General features: G+C 46.0%; 1 protein-coding gene across 2 annotated transcripts in view; it reads right to left on the bottom strand.

Annotated features, from left to right (window-relative positions):
• The window catches only part of LOC139009746 (forkhead box protein N3), a 237,760-nt gene that overhangs the window by 100,165 nt on the left and 123,861 nt on the right, over nt 1-13,734 (bottom strand). For both annotated transcript variants that reach the window (XM_070413857.1, XM_070413849.1), the window contains exon 2: nt 6,326-6,441. The gene's annotated coding sequence lies outside the window, so the exon portion shown is untranslated. The remainder of the gene's footprint in view (nt 1-6,325; nt 6,442-13,734) is intronic.

The following is a 13,734-nucleotide window of genomic DNA, read 5'->3' as shown; positions in this document are numbered from 1 at the left end:
TCAGCCTCGGGGCCTGACCTACAATGGCCAAGAACGCATGTGCAAAGAATGTGAATGCCTTCTTCTGCAGAAGCAAATGACCAGAGACTTTCCATCCATTCATCTTGACATAACCTATCCACAGCCAGCCAAGACGACTGCTCTGAAGGAAACCAATTTGCAGACCCTGGACCAGAACCAGGACTTGCAGCAACAACTAAGGATTTAGATGAGTTTAGTTTCTGAATTCTTGGGAGACAATGGCCATATCTATTAATGTGTCCTGCACAATGCCCATTTGCCATGTGCAGAAATCTCCCTTATCCCTTCACACCAGCACTCTCGATCCGGCCTCCTCATCCCTCACAAACAGCTTGCAAAGGGCCTTCTGGACAAACGAAGGAATTCACAGTCACCGTGTTATCTTTCAGGACACAGAGACTGACTCAAAAATGTTTCAGATGAATTCTCAATTAAATAAAAATGGGTTTTAATTTCACTTCCCATTATCGGGCAGGACCATACACTCTTAAGTAAGGACAATTATAGTCATTTTAAGAGCTACTCTAAACGGAGTGTTTTCTATCTGCCAAACACTCTGCCAAGTATTTTATGTGAATTATTTTATTTCGGCCAGGCCGGCATGGCTCAGTGGTTGAGCATCGACCTACGAACCTGGAGATCATGGTCCGATTCCCAGTTGGGGCACATGCCCAGGTTTGGGGCTCCATCCCCAGTAGGGGGCATGTGGGAGGCTGCCAATCAGTGATTCTCTCTCATCATTGATGTTTCTATCTCTTCCTCTCCCTTCCTTGCTGAAATCAATAAAAATATATTTTTAAAAAGAATTATTTTATTTAATTATCACACTGTCTCTATAAGGTAAACATCATTCTCCCCATTTTACAGATGGGGAAATGGAGGCACAGGCGCTTACCTTATTGCCTAGGAATCCACAGCTCAGAAATCACACCCAAAGTCACTCAGCTAAAAAGAAGAAGGACTGGAACCTGAAAGCAGGGCTTATATTCTCACCCTAATATCCACTGCCTCCCCCCAGGGACCCTGGGCCACTTCAAGAAAACCGGTCCTACCACAGGCCACAGCTCCTATGGTGTGTGCCCTTTGCATCTCTTTCTCTCTCTCTCTCTCTCTCTCTCTCTCTCTCTCTCTCTCTCTCTCTCTCTCTCTAGCAGGGGCTCTAACTTTGGCCCTGGGGTCTTAACGACCCCTGCAGCTAACCACCCAAAGTTATTCCATCCAATTAGACAAACCCATTTCTCTCAGGATAGTGGATGCCATTCCAAAATGGCTCATGATGGACCAAAACTCTGTACTTGTTTTACATAAACCGAGCTCTTCAGAACTCACACGTTTCTTTCATCTGCTTCAGTTTGTGAGGACAATGGACTACCGTCATCATGGGAGCTGCTCCCCGATTCTGTTGATGTCTCCTTTTGTCACTTCTGTGGCCCCCCGTCTCCCTGTATGTAGAATACCAACTCTCAGCCTGCCACATGAACAAAACTGCAGTGACCAAGTGAGATAATAAAAATACTTGGAGAAAAAACTGATGCCTTCCGCAATGAAGGTGTGAACACCACACCTTTTCCAAACAGCACAGGTTCCGGCAAATACGGGGCACCGACAAGGCCAAGCTTGGTTGGGTCCAGAAACTCTGTTACATATATGGGGATTTCCACTGAATTCAAACGCTTCCCAGAAACACCTAGAGCCCTTAGCAAAGGTTCTAACTGGGCAGCCAATCGGAAAAACCCCCGTGGGCCTATGAATCAGTCTTTGGGAGACTTTTTTGTTTTGTGTTTTAACATTTGGGTCCCATGGATGACTCAAGCATAACTTCCTTGGCGTTGAAGGAACTGGGAACTGAGATGAACTGCCCAGTTTTTAATTGCATTTGGCCTCTGTGTACCCCATGTTGTAAGTTCCCCATTTGTCGGGGCACCGTGAGAACGATGATCTGTCACTGGCTAGTCTGAAAGCCTGGCTGGTTAAGTGTCGACCTATGAAGCAGTAGGTCAAGGTTGGATTCCCAGTCAGGTCACATGCCACGGTTGTGGGCTCAATGTTTCTCTCTCCCTCTCCCGTCCTCTCTGAAATGAAATATATATATATATATATATATATATATATATATATATATATATATAAAATTTTTTTAAAAGAGCTTTGGTGTCTGAGAAGTTTAGGATTCCTAAGATAAAGGGTTCTAGCCTTCTAAGAATCTCAAACTCACTCTCTCTCTCTCTCCCTCTCCGCCCCCCCCCTCCCGTGTGTGTGTGTGTGTGTGTGTGTGTGTGTGTGTGTGGCTTTTAAAATGGCTTAAATAATGAGAGCATCACAGGAAAACATATGGAATTGTGTTTGTTGACTACTTACATACCCTCTACCCTGTCCAGCTGACTCTGCCTCTGGATGCATCAGACTCCATATTGAACATGGATTCCCCCCCGCCCCCCCCACCCCCCCGCCCCAGTTTCCTGGAGTCTCTCATTTTCTCCATTGCATTCATTCAGAGGACAAAAAAGACCTCGTAAATGTCATTTCATATTCCAAGCAATTTGCTATAGGCAACTACACCATTACATTGTACAAATAAATTTACATAAATCATTATTAGAATGCTTTATCTTAGCAACATTATTTGGTTCCCAGAGCACAAATTAAATGCATGCTTAAAGCAGAATATTTTAAAGTTATTCCTATATTGTTTATGAGATAGAATTAGAAATTTCCTTTTTCTTTCATAGTGGAATTGTTTTTGTTTTCTTTGTACATTTAGAAACCACATCTATAATTTTCTAGGGAGGGGATGAGTTCTTGAAGCAAGCAATGCAATCGATGAGTCTGCCACATTTGGTTCATTTTCAGAGACTGTTCCCTTTGATTCCATGGGTTTGGTTTTGAACACTGATTAGGAAGGTCAGGAACCAGGGAAATTAATACCAGCTTATGAGTCGATGGGTTTTTGTTTGATATTATTCTGCAAGCAAAAACTGGTCTTTGGTTGTGGTGCGGCTTTTTTTTTTTTTAAATAAACAAATTTGTACATAAACTTCCTGAAAACAGAGCCTGGTTTTTCCTAGCTGTTTGTGTTGGGAGGGTGCCTGTTTGGACCAACTGCATAGCACATGGCAAGTCTTCACTGGCTAGAGTTCGACTCCACCCTAGATTTCTAAATGCGGTCTTTTCTCCCTATGCAAAACGCATGCCGTCTTAAAGCCAGCTGCACCGTCAACAGCAGGGGAGTGGGGACGGAAAGGGACTGGCGGGAAGTCAGGAGACACCCTACAGCCCTGGTCCTGCTCCTTTTCGGTTTTGGAGATGCATGGGGTGATCTAGTATCTTCACTGCTTGTCTGGGTCCTAAGAGGCTGAACTCACCGCTCAGGGCTGCAACCTTCCACCAGCTTGTGGTCTGGGAATAGAGTCCCAAGCCTGTGTCAGGAAAGTGCGGGCCCCATGGGGCCAAGGGCTCAACCTCATGCCTACGAGCACAGTGTCAGGCCTGGAATCAGAACCAAGTGCTGTCCCTTGAGAGCCGTGTGATCATGAACAATTCAATTCTTTCTGCCTCTGTTACCTCATCCTATATAATAAAAGGCTAATATGCAAAGTGTCCCCTCGAGAGTTTGATGGAGAGACCGGTAGTTCGATCGCTTGCTATGACATGCGCTGACCACGAGGGGGCGGCGTGGACCATGGCGGTGACCAGTGGTGGTGGTGGCGGCAGGGCGCTGGGGGAGCGAGGGAAGGAGGAGGCAGGGAGGTGGGGAACCTGATCAGCCCTGATTGCAGGGCAGGCCTAGGGACCCTACCTGTGCAGGAATTCTGTGCACCGGGCCTCTAGTCTGAAAATAAAGAGATTACTCGTACCTACCTCACAAGTTTGGAGATTGAACGAAGCATCGGAGGCAAAAGCTTAGAACAGTGTCTGACGCTTAGAAAAAGCTTAGTAAATAGGAGGTAATCATCTCAAAAGATGACCAGTGGGGTCAAACTGGGGTGATCACATAATTTACAGGCTTCTACACCCAGATGTTTCTGGGTGTGAAAGGGAGGACTGTATGATAATTATGTTGGGTTAACTGACGAATGCTAGGACAGTCCTGGGCGTGTGTGACTACCCAGACGCCAGCCCATTGCCATTCAAGATGTGATAAAGAAAGTAAGTAACAATTGTATCTTAAGATATTTTACAACTCATACCTTTCAAAGCGCCTTCATACATCTTATTTGCACCTTTAATAAACTATGTAGCCCAGCCTGTATGGCTCAATGGTTGAGCATTGACCTAGGAACCAGAAGGTCATGGTTCCATTCCCAATGCCTGGGTTGTGGGCTCGATCCCCAGTCAGGAGCGTGCAGGAAGCAGGTGAACAATGATTCTCTCTCATCATTGATGTTTCTATCTCTCCCTCTCCCTTCCTCTCTGAAATAAAAAAATCTTTTTTAATAAAATAAACTATGTGAAAAAATTATAGGGCTGGGTTCCTGACCAAACACGTGGCAAGCATAGAAAAAGTAAGGGGTTTCCCCCAGTGACACAGTATTACAGGGACTGTGGGGGCCCCAAGCAATCCTCTGCTCTGCCCTACTTCCCAGCCTCGGGGAAGTGAGACAGGGTCATGTGACTAATTCTGGCCAATGGGCTGTGGATGTAAAGCTGGTTTGGGTCATTTCCAGGCTAAGGCAGTTAAGAATGAGTGTGTGTTCTCAACTTTTCCCCCCACACACATTGCAGCAGCCAGGAAGCCGTGTTTGAAGATGTAGGTGTCACAAGAGGGAGGAAGCTTGGAACCTCAGAACACTGGCTACAGGCAGGCACACTGGTGGCTGCCGATCCAGGCTCTGCCTCCAGGAAGGCCCAGGCTCCGGAGTCAGCTGGACTCAGCTGCAGGAGCACCTGAGCATGCGGGACAGTGGCCTGTGGCCTGACAGGAAGAGCAGGTGCCTCAGAAGACAACTCTCAGCACTACCTTCAAGACCCAGGCCAGCGAAAGCCGCCACTGCTTTATCCAAGAGCAACCCTGGAAAAGAGCCAGGCGTGGGCAGCATGTCCTTGGCCATCTCGGGGTTAATCAGGGCATGTGCTCCCCATCCCTGACTGTGGCCCCTCACGCGGCCCTGAGACTCCCCTGACTTCCGGCTTTCGGAACTCTCTAGATACGCTCTCGGCATCAACTTATAAACACGTGTCCTTGGCTTATGCTCCCTCCCTGTCAATTCCACTCCTCAGCCCAGAATAGCACCTTGTGAATCACCAGGTACTGACCTCACACGATCCCTGGTTCATCCCAAGACACCTGCCAGGCAGAGCTTGGAGGGAAGGGGTGCAGGTGTGTAAGAGAAGAGTCAATAATCAGGTAGACAGGCAGAGGCCGGGTGTGGACAAACCCAAAGAAGCAGAAAAGGCCAGCAAAGTGGCAGCCAAAGCCAGGGCTGGGGTGACAATTACCGCTGTCCCTGAAGGAAGCTGCCAGCCAAGGCCCCACCGTAACAGGGCAGGTGAGAATCAGGGTCCTAGTCCAGGCAGCCAGGGCCCCCGTTACCTGGGCTCACTGCGGGCTCATTCCCATCTTCCCACCCAGGCGCCAAGCTACTCCTCTCCCCGCCTCTGGCCTAATGATCCACAGTGATAAAGCCCAGCCCACGCCCTCCCTCTTCCATGGATTCTTCCCTAGTTATTTCAGTTCTAGTCCTAAAAGTCTCTCAATTCCCCGAACCAGAGAGCTACCATCATTGCCCAGCCCCAGCCCCAGCCCCACATGGCAACACCATCTGCCACCCTCTCATGAGTGGGTGGGCCCTGGGTCTGTGGCTAAGCTGTGAGCCCCACGTCTGTCCAGGAACACGTATTTTATCCCCATCTGACCCGAGAATACATAACCCATACTCAATAATACTTACGACCTCCATTAAAAGGTATAACATAAGAAAGAATAATTCGAGTAATACTAGTATGTGGTCAGATGAGAAAGAAAATGATTTAGAGGAACTACGGTAGAATCCAGTTTCCACACGAAAAATTCCCAGCGAGGTTCCCTTTGCTTTGTGTGCCTATGAAACGCACCCAAACTTCAAATGAAGATGTGATTCGATGTTTTCATTATCTTAATGCCTAAATTGGATTGACCACATTGCCAGTCTGATCAGCTGCATAAATTGATCATTAAGAAGATTGGGAGGAAGAGGGGCGGATACTAATTGATGGAGACGATCAATTTGGCATCTGCATTTACATATGGAATAGCGTTGGTATTTCATTTATTCAGTGCAGTCACTGTGAGGTGTAAGCGAGCTGGTGAAGACCGACTGTGGTTTACCTGAGTCAGAATGGGTCCAGGAAACCGAGGTCAGCATTGCTCCAGTCACGGGAAGGACAGAGAAGCCTCCATTGTCACCAGAACCGCGGTCTTCTGGGAGATGGTGCTTCTAGTGGCTGGTGGAGAGGAGCAGAAGGAAGATGGGGTTAGAGCAGAGGAGAGAGAGGACCCTCTCAGCCACAATGAATGCCATCTCTGGCCGGGCTCTAAAAGATGCCACACTTCAGTGACAGCGCCAATTGCAACAGCACCTCTTTGTTGCTTGGAAAGTTTATTGAAGCGCCGGGTCTTTCATGATGGAGTGTTCTTGAAACTGCCTCACAGGGCACAAAAGGACCCAGAGATGTGAAAACGCATGCCATAGACACTGGGAGACTATCTTCTGTTACTACAACTGCTATTGAGACATTTGTGAGATCACTTTATTTTACTATGGTTGCCGCTGAAACACTTGTGTAGATAAAGGAGAGACCTCAGAGCACCAACAAGCATTGTAGGCCAGTGCTGAACCACGTGGACCGGCCTTCATCCCCTGGGTAGGCCAGGTCCACAGGCGCAACCTCAAGGACTCTCTATCCTGCTGCTGTAAAAGAAAATTACTCTGGCTTTACTTCTGGGGGAAAAGGTCCCCTCTAGCTAAAGCTCACTAAATGGGCTGCAAGCTTTTGAGCCACAGTTAACCCATAATCTTGCAAAATAGGAAAGTTGGTACATGGGGTGGATTGCATCATAATTTGATGGAAGGTATTTTTCTTTTCTTTTTTTTTTTTTTTTGGCCTCCGCCTCAAGGAAGACAGATCAATAGACGGTCTACTAAAAACAATGGTATTACCCGATGAGGTTAGTGTGAGAATCCTAGGAAATAAATCCACTGAATCAGTGGTTCCCAAATGATAGTCCCTGGAATAGCAGCATGAGCATCCCCATGAGTTTGTTGGAAATGCAAATTCTCGGCCCCCACCCAAGACCACCTGAATCTGAATATTTGGAGGTGAGGCCCAGCGATCTGTTTTAACAAGCCCTTCAAGTGATTCTGATCTTTCATTTCTCCACCCACTCAAAGACATCCAATCTGTTGTTGTAAACCAAAATTATCCTACCCTGATGCATGTTACACTTCAATTAAGGGCAAAGTACTGAGCTGGGGATTTGAAGGAAGATGGAAGGGTCACAGACAGAAGATGATGGAATGGCCACCTTGGAGAAATGTATTGTCCACTGTGGGAGATAAGACATGTATGTAGGTAACTCAAATACAGACAGACTGTGTTATTTCCTGTAACGAACAGAAGGTTTCGGAGGAGACATTTGTTTCTGGTGGAGGTGAGGAGGGGGGCAGATAGGAGAAAGTATCAAGACAATAACAATACTAATGGGCCTTGAGATTTGAACAGAATTTTGACCAGGAGGACCAAGCAATAGCTTAAGCAAAGACCCAGAGAGGAGCAAGCATGAAGTCTATTCAGGGTGCATGGAGTAGCCAGGGCTGGCTGATACTGGAGACACGTGGAAGGTGATCCAGGTGAGACAAAAACACTTTCAAGTACAAACAGGTAAATGCTAGGTGCCTGTGGCATCTGTTGTGTATGTTTAGAAATTGGCATCTAATAAATTAGGGGACTCAAAGGTTTCTGAACCCAGCTTGCTTTTCTGTCCTTTCTGTACTGCATTTTCTAGAAGGGAGCTTAAAGGAGCAACTGTGGAAGGTTTGCCCAGGAGGAAGACACAAAAGAACATTTTAAAGTAGGCACAGGACTCTGGATGTCACTGTAGCCTCAGGCCATTCTGCAAAGGGGCAGAATCTTACCAGACCTAAGAAGCCCCTGAGGACATCTATGGTTTTAGCTTTATAAAACAACCCAAGGGAATAGTGGTGAGCCCTAGTCACAGGGAAAAGTTAAAGGATTGGAGAGGAGAAATGGATGAGGGTAGTCAAAAGGTACAGACTTCCATTATAAATAAGTCAAGGGGATGCAATGTACAGCATGATAACAACAATTAATAATATTCTATTGCATATTCGAAAGTTGCTAAGAGGGTAGATCTTAAAAGTTCTCAGCACATACAAAAATGTTGTAACTATGTAAGGTAATGAATGTTAACTAGACTTATTATGATCATCTCACAATATATACAAATATCAGATCATTATGTCATACACCAGAAACTAATATATGTCATATGTCAATTATACCTCAATTTAAAAATATTGAAATCATGTTAAAAATGTTAAACCGATACTCAAGATCTCCAAGTAGAGAAAAATAATTTTCATGATCCAGAAGGTATGGCTTGCCCAGCCGGCATGACTCAGTGGTTGAGCATTGACCTATGAACCAGGAGGTCATGGTTAAAATCCCATTCAGGGTTTCGGGCTCCATCCCTAGCGTGGGGCACGCAGGAGGCAGCCAATCGATGATTGTATCTCATCATTGATGTTTCTATCCCTCTCTCCCTCTCACTTCCTCTCTGAAATCAATAAAAACAAATTTTTTTTTTTAAAGAAGGTATGGTATTTGCTTCTAGAAAACTAACATAAATGGAATGCTTTCTTTCCTGATGCTGCCAAATGAATGATGGGATACTGAAAATGTGTGTGATGTCACACAAGGCTCTGATGGAAACAAAGCTGGATTCAGTATTGGTGATATCTGGTCGCTCATCCCAGCTCTGCCATTTGGCCACTGAGTCATTATGGGCAAGGCATTCAACCCCCTAAACCTCAGTGTTTCCTCAATCAAGAAACAGAGGCACTGGCCCTAACCAGTTTGGCTCAGTGGATAGAGTGTCGGCCTGTGGACTGAAGGGTCCCAGGTTCGATTCTGGTCAAGGGCATGTACCTTGGTTGTGGGCACATCCCCAGTGAGGGGGTGCAGGAGGCAGCTGATCGATGTTTCTAACTCTCTATCCCTCTCCCTTCCTCTCTGTAAAAAAATCAATAAAATATATTTTAAAAAAGAAAAGAACAGAGGCACTGGCTTGCCCCAACTTCTTTGAAATTTAAATAAGAAAATACACACGAAGTTGCTGTGAAAATGATAAAGTTGCAATACGGCACAGAAGTATAGAATTATCCTACTCCTTGGGACATTTGGGTACTAATTAACACTTGTTACTGTGTTTGGCCTTTGAAAATATAGAAATAAAATGTTTCTTATGCCCTTGAGACTCCTTTTAAATATTTGCAGATATAGCACTTCTAAGGAGCAAACTTGGCAGCAACCAAAGCACTCTCCCATGAAACGCTTCACGGCGATATTTTTACTTGTGATTTTGTTTTTAATTTCATTCCTGACCACGATGGGGGATCCAGTTATCTTTCAGCCGCGCCTGGGGAGCACAGCTCAGTCTTCAGCAACACAGACGTATACGATGGCGATAATTTATCATCTCTGCAGTAGTGTCGTCCCAGATGGACCATTTACTGATTTATTTCCATATGTAACTGGCAGAGAGATTAATCAGGCTTCCAACTTGGAAACCCGAATTGCGCTTTATTTCCTTAACTGGCTAACTCTGGACAAGAGGAAGTACACAATCATACAGAAAACCAAGAGTTCCCCTTCCAAAACCTGCTGACCTCCAATACCTTTAGACACAGACACACACACACACACACACACACACACACAGCTTATTCCTCCTGTCAACTCAGAGGGCTGGTTCTTTCCTTAGATACTCATGGGCTTCCCATAGGAGCTGAGTCTAGTAGAACTGCGGGCACCATGAGCCCAGAAACGTTAATGCCAATCAGGTCCAGTTGCAGCCACACTCCCCTCCCCATGTGCACGCTAAGGCTCATATTTCTGAGACTGAAGAGATCCCTTTGCCACGGCGCTGCACCCAGCTGGCCCCGCTGTGCAGTGCCCGGGCCCTGGAAAGTATGTGCTTTCTTTTTTCCACTCTTTTTAAGGGTCTGAACTTGACTGAATTCAGCAGCTGCCATAACGTCAGCCAGGCGATGGCTAATGACCTGCTAGCATTGCTCCCAGTCCACCCCCACCCCAGGTCAGCTCCCAGTCCACTTTTATTAATTCTACCCCCCTGATATTACCTTTTAGCAAAGAGTATTAATGGGATTGTTGTCACCGGACAGTGTTTACATACAGATAGCCAGCCAATCGCAACACAGGGCAGAAAGCACCAGCTGACTGTGACATCTCACGTGGAACCCAAGGCTTCGGGCAGGAAGGCTCAGTACACAGGGCCATGGAGATATTTTTTTTTAATCCTCACCCAAGGAGATGTTTTTATTGAATTATTTTTTCTTTATAGACAGAGCTAGGGAGAGAAACACCGGTTGACTGCCTCCCACACTGACCGGGAATCAAACCTGAAGTCTTTTGTTGTACGGGATGATGCACCAACCAACTGAGCCATCAGCCAGGGCAGAACCATGTAGAGCTATCACTGGCTCCCCACACACCTGGGTCACTCACCCCCGAGTGGTTTTGGAACAGTCACTTAGTTTGGGTTCACAATTCTCTTCTCTGTAGTTTGAGTGTACTCTATCAGGTTCCTCCTGGCTCTAAAATCTCGTGATACTATGAATATGGGGGCGGGGGGGAGGGGGAAATCAGCCATCCCCTTGGTTTCTGTGTTTAGATGATGTCAAACAGCCAGAAGTTTGGAAGCCTCTGGAAGTGGCTGAATCGGTCCAGCCACGGGAAGCTCAGTACCCAACAGACTCTCCTTCAGCAGAGAGCATGACCACTGGAAGGTTGCACAGCTTTACAAGTTTTTAAGAACTCGATGCAATACAACAGTTCGGAGTACTGTTCTAGGGATGGCAAAAGCTACAGGGTGCCGAAGTCATGGACCTTTCTCCTTAGTACACTGACATCTCAGTTAAGAAGAGACACAACTGATCTGAATACAGTGAAAGAAGTGCTATCATTGAAGACAAAGAAACTGTGATGGGAACATGGAAGTTGGAAAAATGCTCCTGACGAGGGGGCGAGGGGAAGAGCTGTAAGGTTGTATGGAAGACGTGGAATCTAAGCTGGGTCTTACAAAGCAAAGATGGGGGTGAAGGCGTTGGACGGATACACCAGCGAGAGCAAAGGCCTAGGGCTTCCTGGCCAGCCCAGGACATGGTATCTGGTGTCCTAGGGTAGCCACAGGATGCTCAAGGGGAAGAGGGCTAGTGGGAGGGAAGGCTGGGCTGGAGCCAGTGTGGAAAGCCCTGGACGCCAGCCTGCAGGCTCGCTCGTGCCCCGTGCCCCGTGTCCACTGAGAACCATCAGAAGTTCCTGAGCAGTCGAGACTCCAAATGAGCTACACCTCAGGAAGTTGATTCTGGCAATTCCGTTACCATTTAGGACTGGTAATAAGATCTGTCTGTACCTTCATTTTTCTCTTATTCATTCCATGCTGCCACTATTTGGGAATCCCTCACATTTATTTTTTTTCCAAATCAATTTCCTGGCCCTTCAAATGGAAGCAATTGAATTTCCTACGAGCACTGCCAGGATTTAAATTTGAATGACTGATTCGGCCTGGGGCTTGGCATTTAGGTGTATGTGGTTTTTCTATTCTTACAAAAGAGTTAAGTAACACGGCTCAGACTGGTGGACTTTTGTTTTGTTTTGTTTTTTTACACTGGAAAATATTTCTGGGTGGTGAAAAAATATATACCAATGTCCCGACTGTTGGAAGGGCCTGTCTGCTCTAATACTCCCAAACAGACAAACGTTGACCTAGTCATTCAAAGTAGCTCACTGAAGCCCTGGCGAGGTTGCTCAGTTGGTTAGAGCGTCATCCCCATGTGCCAAGGTTGTGGGTTCGATCCCTGGTTAGGACACATACAAGAATCAACCAATGAATGCATAAATAAGTGGAACAAAAAATCGATGTTTTTTTTGTCTCTCATCAATAAATGAAAAAAAAATTTAAGTAGTTCATTGAAACGTTACTGATTTCTGGTTTCGGAGCCCAAGATTTCCAGGGCCGCTCCAAGTACTAATAGCAGAATGTGATATAAACCCTCAAACCAATGGCATTTGGCACCTCTGTCCTGGGGGGCCAAGCACAGGTGGTTTCCTGCAGCTGTCACAGAGAGAAGCTGACCACCACAACACACAGGGCCCGAGCCAGGCAAGCCAGGGCACAGGGGAGCAGTCTGCAAGCCTGTCCTCCCCTGGTCCCCAAAGATGGGCTGGAGCCTCAAAACTCCACAGGGATGAGTGTGGGAGTAGGCAGGTGAGACTCTGAGAAAGGGGCTGCTCTTTGGTAAGAGCCACCATTGAAAAAAAATCCCCCTTAGAAGACACAAACTTCACTTCCCATCTCTGGGTGGCTCAGACTACCGACGGGCATAAATGGGAAGCTCAACATTAGTTTCCCTTTGGGTCACCTTATTTAGAAAGGCAAATCGTGTCTATCCACTGGGGCGTCAGATATTCTAGGGTTCAGGTCCCTGATTTATAATGAAAAATCTGTCCCATCCCTCCATATTACCAGGGAATTCGGGAAGCCCCAGACAACACACCCCTCCCCATGTTCTCTTAAAATCTAATCAAACAGTTAATGTGAGGGACAACATGTAGTTGACGCTGTAGGCAGTTCCCCGTGCACACAGAAAACAGTCTCACACACTACAAAAGAGTTGCGTGTCTCAGGTGCCACTTTTTGTAAAAGTCCACCTATGGTCAGAAAACGAATCCTCCTCACACGAACAGATTAGCTTAAATTACCATGCCATTTCACATTCTCTTCACTGAAACATGCCTAACAAAACTATAAGGTAAGTGCAGGCTTAAACTGAATAATGGGCATATAAGAATATTTTGACATTAAAAACTCAATCTAAATTGAACTACAACATACTTGAAAGCTCCTGCAATCATACCATGCACATTGAAATCTATTAACCTAATACCCTGCTATTCAAAAGCCGAGGTCTGGCATGTAAATAAATACCCATTTGAACACTTCTCCTAAATTACTTAACTGTACGATTTGATTGCAAAGTCACCCATTTACAAAGTCTATCATCTTTACTTGGTTGCTCTCAGCACTCAAGTCTCATCAGGTTACAATGTGGCAGCATAACATAAACACAGCGAGACCAGCATATGGTACCAAAAAGTAGCAGCCAATGTCAAAGACAAACCAGGGTCATCCCGGGGAAAGAGAGATATTTACATAAGCATTCTGAAAAGACAATGGAGCCCTAATTCCCCTCTAGCTGTTCACCCAATCAACCTCTCAGCGTCTCACCTGACCATTTTTACAGAAAAGCAATTTCTACAATGATACGTTCAAAGACCTTAGTTGCCATAAACTCAGAAGCAAAGATTCTGTTGCACATTAGAATTGCTTTAAGACTCGGCTGTCTTCAACCTGAGCTTTCATTCCTTACCCATTACTAACGCCCCCCACCCCTCTACAAAATGAGCTTCCCTGGC

This window comes from Myotis yumanensis, unplaced genomic scaffold, assembly GCF_028538775.1.
Source record: "Myotis yumanensis isolate MYYU_CA2020_CCGP unplaced genomic scaffold, mMyoYum1.0.hap1 SCAF_1, whole genome shotgun sequence".
Lineage (NCBI taxonomy): Eukaryota > Metazoa > Chordata > Mammalia > Chiroptera > Vespertilionidae > Myotis > Myotis yumanensis.
The sequence above is the reverse complement of the archived record's forward strand: the minus strand, read 5'-3'. Positions and strand labels throughout refer to the sequence as shown.